Source organism: Salmo salar, chromosome 14, assembly GCF_965601325.2.
Source record: "Salmo salar chromosome 14, fSalSal1, whole genome shotgun sequence".
Taxonomy (NCBI): Eukaryota; Metazoa; Chordata; class Actinopteri; order Salmoniformes; family Salmonidae; genus Salmo; species Salmo salar.
In genome coordinates this window covers 12,794,125-12,807,417 of record NC_138304.1, presented here as the reverse complement: position 1 = coordinate 12,807,417, position 13,293 = coordinate 12,794,125, and the positions used below count along the sequence as shown (strand labels likewise).

Sequence of the window (13,293 nt, the reverse complement as noted above, 5' to 3'; positions counted from 1 at the left end):
TCCACCGTGCGATGTGTATGAATGTGACCAGAATGACAGCTTCTCTGAGCCAGGCAAATTAATTTATCAGGGTCATTATAATGGATATATCCAAAGAAATGGCAATATAATCCTAGGTAAAACAAACAAAAGTGCAGACAGTTTTCTGTCATTTCAGCTGCTTGATGTGATTGTGTGATAGATTTAGTTGGCTGGCTAGCAAAGGAAAAGTAGCTAGCCTGCATAGCTACAGTGCATTCGGAAAGTATTCAGACCCCTTACTTTTTTCCACATTTTGTTACGTTACAGCCTTATTCTGAAAACGGATTAAGTCAAATAAAATCTATCTACACACAATACCCCATAATGACAAAGCGATAACATATCATTTTTAATTCATAAAAAAAGATTTAAAAAATACCTTATTTACATACGTTTTCAGACCCTTTGCTATGAGGCTGGAAATTGAGCTCAGGTCCATCCTGTTTCCATTGATCATCCTTGAGATGTTTCTACAACTTGATTGGAGTCCACCTGTGGTAAATTCAATGGATTGGTCATGATTTGAAAAGGCACACACCTGTCTGTCTATATAAGGTTCCACAGTTGACAGTGCATGTCAGAGCATAAACTAAGCCATGAGGTGGAAGGAATTGTCCCTAGAGCTCCGAGACAGGATTGTGTCGAGGCACAGACGTGGGGAAGGGTACCGATACATTTCTGCAGCATTGAAGGTACCCAAGAACACAGTGGCTTCCATCATTCTTAAAAGGAAGAAGTTTGGAACCACCAAGACTCTTCCAAGAGCCGGCTGCTCAGCCAAACCATCCCTACGGTGAATCAGCCCTTATTCAGGAGTTATTCACACGATAATTCCCGGGATCTCAAGCCTTATTGCTTAGTTAATGGACTAAGTCATTTCTGACTTCATTTGGTTCTGAGAGCGATAAATGCCCCACCCACCCACCCACCCAGCCAAAGTCACACCCTTAGTATCCTACTCACCCAGTTTCCGTAGTGTAGCGGTTATCACGTTCGCCTAACACGCGAAAGGTCCCCGGTTCGAGACCGGGCGGAAACACATTTTAACAAATTAGATAGTACACCTATTCACTTAGGGCTCGATCCCAATTTAGGAATTCATGCTTTTCCTACGCACTTCTCAGTATTTGCTATTCAGACTTACCCTTTTAAGTCGCGTAACGCACTCTGCTGGGGTGGCTAGCTTGGGCGCTCTGAATAAATTCCTGCTACGTGTGGTCTGAGTTCCATAATGATTCAAATAGGCTACATGTCCCAAATTATTGCAATACTTTAGCTTAATATGATTCACTAATGCTAGCAACCCTCAGGAACAATTCACAAGGATGTGACAGATTAAAGAAAGGTCAACGGAATGAAAGTATGCCAAAATAAATGTATGTGGCTGTTACTGACAGTGGCTCCCGATAGTGGCTAATATTTAACATGATACAAATTGTCAAATAAAACTGGGGAAAGCCCCACAGTGGAGGTGTCATAATACCCATAAAACCTAGCGGTCAAACAGGGAAATGGTTCCAACCATTTTTCCACCATTCATTTTTCCCATATGGGATTTTAGAAACACTTAAAATAATACATTTGTAGTTCTTTATGATAGCCACATTAGCAGTTAATTAGCATTTTTTATAAAAGTCACCTTGTCCTAGAGAGAATTACACGGTTACCATGCCAGGGTAAGCCAACAAGAAACACAGGCCTTTTTGAATAGTTTTTAAAATCCCCTGTGGTGAATATGAATGGTGGAAAAACGATTGGAACCATTTCCCTGTTCGACCGCTAGTTCTTATGGGTATTATGACTCCTACTGTGGTACTCTATTTGGGATATTATGGGCGGTAGACTTGTGGGCATTCCTAACATTTTCCATGACTTCCACTCTTTTTCTTGCAGTTTCCGTAGTGTAGTGGTTATCACGTTCGCCTCACACGCGAAAGGTCCCCGGTTCGAAACCGGGCGGAAACAAATTTTAACAAAACAGATAGTGATGACAGAAACAGGGTCATAACTGAAAAAAACGAAACAAATACATAGGCCTGCAGAATACATGAATAGACCAGTCTTAGACATGTCTTTCATTAACCAGAGGCAGATAGTGATAACTGAAAAAAAACGAAACAAATACATAGGCCTGCAGAATACATGAATAGACCAGTCTTAGACATGTCTTTCAATAACCAGAGGCAATGCAATGTTATAAAACAGGTTGTTTGGATCCTGGATGCTAATTGGTTAATAGCAGGGAGTTGAAGCACCACCATCCCAGCATTCTGCGGGTAGTGCCTGTTAGCGGTTCCATTAGATTTATAAATGCGCATCCACTGTCCCACGGCCCAGCCAGTCAATTTATAAACTTCATCTCCCCTGGAAAAATGTGTCTAGACCAATGGTATTCAAACCTTTTCAGCAGGGACACCATTTTTTCCTCCAGAATTTCTGGGGTCCCCATTTTTTTGCAATCATTTCTTGTGATCCCACCCCAAATACAACTTTAAAATCGGTATGTTACATTTTTTTTCCCATCAACAAATAACGTTCAATTACCCAATCAAATACTTTTTTTCTAATTAACTTTCTCAAAAACGTTTCTATATTGTCTCGTACAATAATCTGTACTCGTAATTTTTTGTTCCTAAATAATAAATATATATATCCCCACTGCAGTCCCCCCGACCCCGACTTTAAATATCACTGGTCTAGACAATATTTCCCAATGCCCCTAGGCTACCATATGGTTTGAAACAGTTGAGGTTTGTCTAAACCTTGCTGTCTGCCTCTCCAACCTGTGGATCAATGTTGCTGTTTTTTTGATGACCTCCACCGTGCGATGTGTATGAATGTGACCAGAATGACAGCTTCTCTGAGCCAGGCAAATTAATTTATCAGGGTCATTATAATGGATATATCCAAAGAAATGGCAATATAATCCTAGGTAAAACAAACAAAAGTGCAGACAGTTTTCTGTCATTTCAGCTGCTTGATGTGATTGTGTGATAGATTTAGTTGGCTGGCTAGCAAAGGAAAAGTAGCTAGCCTGCATAGCTACAGTGCATTCGGAAAGTATTCAGACCCCTTACTTTTTTCCACATTTTGTTACGTTACAGCCTTATTCTGAAAACGGATTAAGTCAAATAAAATCTATCTACACACAATACCCCATAATGACAAAGCGATAACATATCATTTTTAATTCATAAAAAAAGATTTAAAAAATACCTTATTTACATACGTTTTCAGACCCTTTGCTATGAGGCTGGAAATTGAGCTCAGGTCCATCCTGTTTCCATTGATCATCCTTGAGATGTTTCTACAACTTGATTGGAGTCCACCTGTGGTAAATTCAATGGATTGGTCATGATTTGAAAAGGCACACACCTGTCTGTCTATATAAGGTTCCACAGTTGACAGTGCATGTCAGAGCATAAACTAAGCCATGAGGTGGAAGGAATTGTCCCTAGAGCTCCGAGAGAGGATTGTGTCGAGGCACAGATGTGGGGAAGGGTACCGATACATTTCTGCAGCATTGAAGGTACCCAAGAACACAGTGGCTTCCATCATTCTTAAAAGGAAGAAGTTTGGAACCACCAAGACTCTTCCAAGAGCCGGCTGCTCAGCCAAACCATCCCTACGGTGAATCAGCCCTTATTCAGGAGTTATTCACACGATAATTCCCGGGATCTCAAGGCTGATTGCTTAGTTAATGGACTAAGTCATTTCTGACTTCATTTGGTTCTGAGAGCGATAAATGCCCCACCCACCCACCCACCCAGCCAAAGTCACACCCTTAGTGTCCTACTCAAGCAGTTTCCGTAGTGTAGTGGTTATCACGTTCGCCTAACACGCAAAAGGCTCCCCGGTTCGAGACTGGGCGGAAACACATTTTAACAAATTAGACAGTAAACCTATTCACTTAGGGCTCGATCCCAATTTAGGAATTCATGCTTTTCCTACGCACAACTCAGTATTTGCTATTCAGACTTACCCTTTTAAGTCGCGTAACGCACTCTGCTGGGGTGGCTAGCTTGGGCGCTCTGAATAAATTCCTGCTACGTGTGGTCTGAGTTCCATAATGATTCAAATAGGCTACATGTCCCAAATTATTGCAATACTTTAGCTTAATATGATTCACTAATGCTAGCAACCCTCAGGAACAATTCACAAGGATGTGACAGATTAAAGAAAGGTCAACGGAATGAAAGTATGCCAAAATAAATGTATGTGGCTGTTACTGACAGTGGCTCCCGATAGTGGCTAATATTTAACATGATACAAATTGTCAAATAAATCTGGGGAAAGCCCCACAGCGGAGGTGTCATAATACCCATAAAACCTAGCGGTAAAACAGGGAAATGGTTCCAACCATTTTTCCACTATTCATTTTTCCCATATGGGATTTTAGAAACACTTAAAATAATACATTTGTAGTTCTTTATGATAGCCACATTAGCAGTTAATTAGCATTTAATTTTGGGGGGGTAAAAACAGGCGAATATTTTTTATAAAAGTCACCTTGTCCGAGAGAGAATTACACGGTTACCATGCCAGGGTAAGCCAACAAGAAACACAGGCCTTTTTTAACTGTTTTTAAAATCCCCTGTGGGGAATATGAATGGTGGAAAAACGATTGGAACCATTTCCCTGTTCGACCGCTAGTTCTTATGGGTATTATGACTCCTACTGTGGTACTCTATTTGGGATATTATGGGCGGTAGACTTGTGGGCATTCCTAACATTTTCCATGACTTCCACTCTTTTTCTTGTAGTTTCTGTAGTGTAGTGGTTGTCACGTTCGCCTCACACGCGAAAGGTCCCCGGTTCGAAACCGGGCGGAAACAAATTTTAACAAAACAGATAGTGATGACAGAAACAGGGTCATAACTGAAAAAAACGAAACAAATACATAGGCCTGCAGAATACATGAATAGACCAGTCTTAGACATGTCTTTCAATAACCAGAGGCAATGCAATGTTATAAAACAGGTTGTTTGGATCCTGGATGCTAATTGGTTAATAGCAGGGAGTTGAAGCACCACCATCCCAGCATTCTGCAGGTAGTGCCTGTTAGCGGTTCCATTAGATTTATAAATGCGCATCCACTGTTCCACGGCCCAGCCAGTCAATTTATAAACTTCATCTCCCCTGGAAAAATGTGTCTAGACCAATGGTATTCAAACCTTTTCAGCAGGGACACCATTTTTTCCTCCAGTATTTCTGGGGTCCCCATTTTTTTGCAATCATTTCTTGTGATCCCACCCCAAATACAACTTTAAAATCGGGACGTTACATTTTTTTTTACATAAACAAATAACCTTCAATTACCCAATCAAATACTTTTTTTCTAATTAACTTTCTCAAAAACGTTTCTATATTGTCTCGTACAATAATCTGTACTCATAATTTTTTGTTCCTAAATAATGAATATATATATCCCCACTGCAGTCCCCCCGACCCCGACTTTAAATATCACTGGTCTAGACAATATTTCCCAATGCCCCTAGGCTAGCATATGGTTTGAAACAGTTGAGGTTTGTCTAAACCTTGCTGTCTGCCTCTCCAACCTGTGGATCAATGTTGCCGTTTTTTTGGTGACCTCCACCGTGCGATGTGTATGAATGTGACCAGAATGACAGCTTCTCTGAGCCAGGCAAATTCATTTATCAGGTTCATTATAATGGATATATCCAAAGAAATGGCAATATAATCCTAGGTAAAACAAACAAAAGTGCAGACAGTTTTCTGTCATTTCAACTGCTTGATGTGATTGTGTGATAGATTTAGTTGGCTGGCTAGCAAAGGAAAAGTAGCTAGCCTGCATAGCTACAGTGCATTCGGAAAGTATTCAAACCCCTTACTTTTTTCCACATTTTGTTACGTTACAGCCTTATCCTGAAAACGGATTAAGTCAAATAAAATCTATCTACACACAATACCCCATAATGACAAAGCGATAACATATCATTTTTAATTCATAAAAAAAGATTTAAAAAATACCTTATTTACATACGTTTTCAGACCCTTTGCTATGAGTCTGGAAATTGAGCTCAGGTCCATCCTGTTTCCATTGATCATCCTTGAGATGTTTCTACAACTTGATTGGAGTCCACCTGTGGTAAATTCAATGGATTGGTCATGATTTGAAAAGGCACACACCTGTCTGTCTATATAAGGTTCCACAGTTGACAGTGCATGTCAGAGCATAAACTAAGCCATGAGGTGGAAGGAATTGTCCCTAGAGCTCCGAGACAGGATTGTGTCGAGGCACAGACGTGGGGAAGGGTACCGATACATTTCTGCAGCATTGAAGGTACCCAAGAACACAGTGGCTTCCATCATTCTTAAAAGGAAGAAGTTTGGAACCACCAAGACTCTTCCAAGAGCCGGCTGCTCAGCCAAACCATCCCTACGGTGAATCAGCCCTTATTCAGGAGTTATTCACACGATAATTCCCGGGATCTCAAGCCTTATTGCTTAGTTAATGGACTAAGTCATTTCTGACTTCATTTGGTTCTGAGAGCGATAAATGCCCCACCCACCCACCCACCCAGCCAAAGTCACACCCTTAGTATCCTACTCATGCAGTTTCCGTAGTTTAGCGGTTATCACGTTCGCCTAACACGCGAAAGGTCCCCGGTTCGAGACCGGGCGGAAACACATTTTAACAAATTAGATAGTACACCTATTCACTTAGGGCTCAATCCCAATTTAGGAATTCATGCTTTTCCTACGCACTTCTCCGTATTTGCTATTCAGACTTACCCTTTTAAGTCGCGTAACGCACTCTGCTGGGGTGGCTAGCTTGGGCGCTCTGAATAAATTCCTGCTACGTGTGGTCTGAGTTCCATAATGATTCAAATAGGCTACATGTCCCAAATTATTGCAATACTTTAGCTTAATATGATTCACTAATGCTAGCAACCCTCAGGAACAATTCACAAGGATGTGACAGATTAAAGAAAGGTCAACGGAATGAAAGTATGCCAAAATAAATGTATGTGGCTGTTACTGACAGTGGCTCCCGATAGTGGCTAATATTTAACATGATACAAATTGTCAAATAAAACTGGGGAAAGCCCCACAGTGGAGGTGTCATAATACCCATAAAACCTAGCGGTCAAACAGGGAAATGGTTCCAACCATTTTTCCACCATTCATTTTTCCCATATGGGATTTTAGAAACACTTAAAATAATACATTTGTAGTTCTTTATGATAGCCACATTAGCAGTTAATTAGCATGTAATTTTGGGGGGGTAAATACAGGCGAATATTTTTTATAAAAGTCACCTTGTCCGAGAGAGAATTACACGGTTACCATGCCAGGGTAAGCCAACAAGAAACACAGGCCTTTTTTAACTGTTTTTAAAATCCCCTGTGGGGAATATGAATGGTGGAAAAACGATTGGAACCATTTCCCTGTTCGACCGCTAGTTCTTATGGGTATTATGACTCCTACTGTGGTACTCTATTTGGGATATTATGGGCGGTAGACTTGTGGGCATTCCTAACATTTTCCATGACTTCCACTCTTTTTCTTGTAGTTTCTGTAGTGTAGTGGTTATCACGTTCGCCTCACACGCGAAAGGTCCTCGGTTCGAAACCGGGCGGAAACAAATTTTAACAAAACAGATAGTGATGACAGAAACAGGGTCATAACTGAAAAAAACGAAACAAATACATAGGCCTGCAGAATACATGAATAGACCAGTCTTAGACATGTCTTTCAATAACCAGAGGCAGATAGTGATAAGTGAAAAAAAACTAAACAAATACATAGGCCTACAGAATACATGAATAGACCAGTCTTAGACATGTCTTTCATTAACCAGAGGCAGATAGTGATAACTGAAAAAAACGAAACAAATACATAGGCCTGCAGAATACATGAATAGACCAGTCTTAGACATGTCTTTCAATAACCAGAGGCAATGCAATGTTATAAAACAGGTTGTTTGGATCCTGGATGCTAATTGGTTAATAGCAGGGAGTTGAAGCACCACCATCCCAGCATTCTGCAGGTAGTGCCTGTTAGCGGTTCCATTAGATTTATAAATGCGCATCCACTGTTCCACGGCCCAGCCAGTCAATTTATAAACTTCATCTCCCCTGGAAAAATGTGTCTAGACCAATGGTATTCAAACCTTTTCAGCAGGGACACCATTTTTTCCTCCAGTATTTCTGGGGTCCCCATTTTTTTGCAATCATTTCTTGTGATCCCACCCCAAATACAACTTTAAAATCGGTACGTTACATTTTTTTTTACATAAACAAATAACCTTCAATTACCCAATCAAATACTTTTTTTCTAATTAACTTTCTCAAAAACGTTTCTATATTGTCTCGTACAATAATCTGTACTCATAATTCTTTGTTCCTAAATAATGAATATATATATCCCCACTGCAGTCCCCCCGACCCCGACTTTAAATATCACTGGTCTAGACAATATTTCCCAATGCCCCTAGGCTAGCATATGGTTTGAAACAGTTGAGGTTTGTCTAAACCTTGCTGTCTGCCTCTCCAACCTGTGGATCAATGTTGCCGTTTTTTTGGTGACCTCCACCGTGCGATGTGTATGAATGTGACCAGAATGACAGCTTCTCTGAGCCAGGCAAATTCATTTATCAGGTTCATTATAATGGATATATCCAAAGAAATGGCAATATAATCCTAGGTAAAACAAACAAAAGTGCAGACAGTTTTCTGTCATTTCAACTGCTTGATGTGATTGTGTGATAGATTTAGTTGGCTGGCTAGCAAAGGAAAAGTAGCTAGCCTGCATAGCTACAGTGCATTCGGAAAGTATTCAGACCCCTTACTTTTTTCCACATTTTGTTACGTTACAGCCTTATCCTGAAAACGGATTAAGTCAAATAAAATCTATCTACACACAATACCCCATAATGACAAAGCGATAACATATCATTTTTAATTCATAAAAAAAGATTTAAAAAATACCTTATTTACATACGTTTTCAGACCCTTTGCTATGAGTCTGGAAATTGAGCTCAGGTCCATCCTGTTTCCATTGATCATCCTTGAGATGTTTCTACAACTTGATTGGAGTCCACCTGTGGTAAATTCAATGGATTGGTCATGATTTGAAAAGGCACACACCTGTCTGTCTATATAATGTTCCACAGTTGACAGTGCATGTCAGAGCATAAACTAAGCCATGAGGTGGAAGGAATTGTCCCTAGAGCTCCGAGACAGGATTGTGTCGAGGCACAGACGTGGGGAAGGGTACCGATACATTTCTGCAGCATTGAAGGTACCCAAGAACACAGTGGCTTCCATCATTCTTAAAAGGAAGAAGTTTGGAACCACCAAGACTCTTCCAAGAGCCGGCTGCTCAGCCAAACCATCCCTACGGTGAATCAGCCCTTATTCAGGAGTTATTCACACGATAATTCCCGGGATCTCAAGCCTTATTGCTTAGTTAATGGACTAAGTCATTTCTGACTTCATTTGGTTCTGAGAGCGATAAATGCCCCACCCACCCACCCACCCACCCAGCCAAAGTCACACCCTTAGTATCCTACTCATGCAGTTTCCGTAGTTTAGCGGTTATCACGTTCGCCTAACACGCGAAAGGTCCCCGGTTCGAGACCGGGCGGAAACACATTTTAACAAATTAGATAGTACACCTATTCACTTAGGGCTCAATCCCAATTTAGGAATTCATGCTTTTCCTACGCACTTCTCCGTATTTGCTATTCAGACTTACCCTTTTAAGTCGCGTAACGCACTCTGCTGGGGTGGCTAGCTTGGGCGCTCTGAATAAATTCCTGCTACGTGTGGTCTGAGTTCCATAATGATTCAAATAGACTACATGTCCCAAATTATTGCAATACTTTAGCTTAATATGATTCACTAATGCTAGCAACCCTCAGGAACAATTCACAAGGATGTGACAGATTAAAGAAAGGTCAACGGAATGAAAGTATGCCAAAATAAATGTATGTGGCTGTTACTGACAGTGGCTCCCGATAGTGGCTAATATTTAACATGATACAAATTGTCAAATAAAACTGGGGAAAGCCCCACAGTGGAGGTGTCATAATACCCATAAAACCTAGCGGTCAAACAGGGAAATGGTTCCAACCATTTTTCCACCATTCATTTTTCCCATATGGGATTTTAGAAACACTTAAAATAATACATTTGTAGTTCTTTATGATAGCCACATTAGCAGTTAATTAGCATGTAATTTTGGGGGGGTAAATACAGGCGAATATTTTTTATAAAAGTCACCTTGTCCGAGAGAGAATTACACGGTTACCATGCCAGGGTAAGCCAACAAGAAACACAGGCCTTTTTTAACTGTTTTTAAAATCCCCTGTGGGGAATATGAATGGTGGAAAAACGATTGGAACCATTTCCCTGTTCGACCGCTAGTTCTTATGGGTATTATGACTCCTACTGTGGTACTCTATTTGGGATATTATGGGCGGTAGACTTGTGGGCATTCCTAACATTTTCCATGACTTCCACTCTTTTTCTTGTAGTTTCTGTAGTGTAGTGGTTATCACGTTCGCCTCACACGCGAAAGGTCCTCGGTTCGAAACCGGGCGGAAACAAATTTTAACAAAACAGATAGTGATGACAGAAACAGGGTCATAACTGAAAAAAACGAAACAAATACATAGGCCTGCAGAATACATGAATAGACCAGTCTTAGACATGTCTTTCAATAACCAGAGGCAGATAGTGATAAGTGAAAAAAAACTAAACAAATACATAGGCCTACAGAATACATGAATAGACCAGTCTTAGACATGTCTTTCATTAACCAGAGGCAGATAGTGATAAGTGAAAAAAAACTAAACAAATACATAGGCCTACAGAATACATGAATAGACCAGTCTTAGACATGTCTTTCAATAACCAGAGGCAATGCAATGTTATAAAACAGGTTGTTTGGATCCTGGATGCTAATTGGTTAATAGCAGGGAGTTGAAGCACCACCATCCCAGCATTCTGCAGGTAGTGCCTGTTAGCGGTTCCATTAGATTTATAAATGCGCATCCACTGTTCCACGGCCCAGCCAGTCAATTTATAAACTTCATCTCCCCTGGAAAAATGTGTCTAGACCAATGGTATTCAAACCTTTTCAGCAGGGACACCATTTTTTCCTCCAGTATTTCTGGGGTCCCCATTTTTTTGCAATCATTTCTTGTGATCCCACCCCAAATACAACTTTAAAATCGGTACGTTACATTTTTTTTTACATAAACAAATAACCTTCAATTACCCAATCAAATACTTTTTTTCTAATTAACTTTCTCAAAAACGTTTCTATATTGTCTCGTACAATAATCTGTACTCATAATTTTTTGTTCCTAAATGATGAATATATATATCCCCACTGCAGTCCCCCCGACCCCGACTTTAAATATCACTGGTCTAGACAATATTTCCCAATGCCCCTAGGCTAGCATATGGTTTGAAACAGTTGAGGTTTGTCTAAACCTTGCTGTCTGCCTCTCCAACCTGTGGATCAATGTTGCCGTTTTTTTGGTGACCTCCACCGTGCGATGTGTATGAATGTGACCAGAATGACAGCTTCTCTGAGCCAGGCAAATTCATTTATCAGGTTCATTATAATGGATATATCCAAAGAAATGGCAATATAATCCTAGGTAAAACAAACAAAAGTGCAGACAGTTTTCTGTCATTTCAACTGCTTGATGTGATTGTGTGATAGATTTAGTTGGCTGGCTAGCAAAGGAAAAGTAGCTAGCCTGCATAGCTACAGTGCATTCGGAAAGTATTCAGACCCCTTACTTTTTTCCACATTTTGTTACGTTACAGCCTTATCCTGAAAACGGATTAAGTCAAATAAAATCTATCTACACACAATACCCCATAATGACAAAGCGATAACATATCATTTTTAATTCATAAAAAAAGATTTAAAAAATACCTTATTTACATACGTTTTCAGACCCTTTGCTATGAGTCTGGAAATTGAGCTCAGGTCCATCCTGTTTCCATTGATCATCCTTGAGATGTTTCTACAACTTGATTGGAGTCCACCTGTGGTAAATTCAATGGATTGGTGATGATTTGAAAAGGCACACACCTGTCTGTCTATATAATGTTCCACAGTTGACAGTGCATGTCAGAGCATAAACTAAGCCATGAGGTGGAAGGAATTGTCCCTAGAGCTCCGAGACAGGATTGTGTCGAGGCACAGACGTGGGGAAGGGTACCGATACATTTCTGCAGCATTGAAGGTACCCAAGAACACAGTGGCTTCCATCATTCTTAAAAGGAAGAAGTTTGGAAACACCAAGACTCTTCCAAGAGCCGGCTGCTCAGCCAAACCATCCCTACGGTGAATCAGCCCTTATTCAGGAGTTATTCACACGATAATTCCCGGGATCTCAAGCCTTATTGCTTAGTTAATGGACTAAGTCATTTCTGACTTCATTTGGTTCTGAGAGCGATAAATGCCCCACCCACCCACCCACCCACCCAGCCAAAGTCACACCCTTAGTATCCTACTCATGCAGTTTCCGTAGTTTAGCGGTTATCACGTTCGCCTAACACGCGAAAGGTCCCCGGTTCGAGACCGGGCGGAAACACATTTTAACAAATTAGATAGTACACCTATTCACTTAGGGCTCAATCCCAATTTAGGAATTCATGCTTTTCCTACGCACTTCTCCGTATTTGCTATTCAGACTTACCCTTTTAAGTCGCGTAACGCACTCTGCTGGGGTGGCTAGCTTGGGCGCTCTGAATAAATTCCTGCTACGTGTGGTCTGAGTTCCATAATGATTCAAATAGACTACATGTCCCAAATTATTGCAATACTTTAGCTTAATATGATTCACTAATGCTAGCAACCCTCAGGAACAATTCACAAGGATGTGACAGATTAAAGAAAGGTCAACGGAATGAAAGTATGCCAAAATAAATGTATGTGGCTGTTACTGACAGTGGCTCCCGATAGTGGCTAATATTTAACATGATACAAATTGTCAAATAAAACTGGGGAAAGCCCCACAGTGGAGGTGTCATAATACCCATAAAACCTAGCGGTCAAACAGGGAAATGGTTCCAACCATTTTTCCACCATTCATTTTTCCCATATGGGATTTTAGAAACACTTAAAATAATACATTTGTAGTTCTTTATGATAGCCACATTAGCAGTTAATTAGCATGTAATTTTGGGGGGGTAAATACAGGCGAATATTTTTTATAAAAGTCACCTTGTCCGAGAGAGAATTACACGGTTACCATGCCAGGGTAAGCCAACAAGAAAC

At 40.5% G+C, this 13,293-nt stretch overlaps 8 non-coding genes across 8 annotated transcripts; all 8 read left to right on the top strand.

The window, feature by feature from the left end:
• The first annotated feature begins 987 nt into the window (after positions 1-987).
• On the top strand, positions 988-1,060 carry trnav-aac (transfer RNA valine (anticodon AAC)). The gene has a single exon. It is a non-coding gene; the product is annotated as a tRNA-Val (tRNA).
• Positions 1,061-1,913: 853 nt separating this feature from the next.
• On the top strand, positions 1,914-1,986 carry trnav-cac (transfer RNA valine (anticodon CAC)). Its single transcript has one exon. It is a non-coding gene; the product is annotated as a tRNA-Val (tRNA).
• Positions 1,987-4,783: 2,797 nt separating this feature from the next.
• Positions 4,784-4,856, top strand: trnav-cac (transfer RNA valine (anticodon CAC)). The gene has a single exon. It is a non-coding gene; the product is annotated as a tRNA-Val (tRNA).
• Positions 4,857-6,599: 1,743 nt separating this feature from the next.
• On the top strand, positions 6,600-6,672 carry trnav-aac (transfer RNA valine (anticodon AAC)). The gene has a single exon. It is a non-coding gene; the product is annotated as a tRNA-Val (tRNA).
• Positions 6,673-7,557: 885 nt separating this feature from the next.
• Positions 7,558-7,630, top strand: trnav-cac (transfer RNA valine (anticodon CAC)). The gene has a single exon. It is a non-coding gene; the product is annotated as a tRNA-Val (tRNA).
• Positions 7,631-9,566: 1,936 nt separating this feature from the next.
• On the top strand, positions 9,567-9,639 carry trnav-aac (transfer RNA valine (anticodon AAC)). Its single transcript has one exon. It is a non-coding gene; the product is annotated as a tRNA-Val (tRNA).
• Positions 9,640-10,524: 885 nt separating this feature from the next.
• Positions 10,525-10,597, top strand: trnav-cac (transfer RNA valine (anticodon CAC)). The gene has a single exon. It is a non-coding gene; the product is annotated as a tRNA-Val (tRNA).
• Positions 10,598-12,534: 1,937 nt separating this feature from the next.
• trnav-aac (transfer RNA valine (anticodon AAC)) lies at positions 12,535-12,607 on the top strand. The gene has a single exon. It is a non-coding gene; the product is annotated as a tRNA-Val (tRNA).
• Positions 12,608-13,293: the final 686 nt, after the last annotated feature.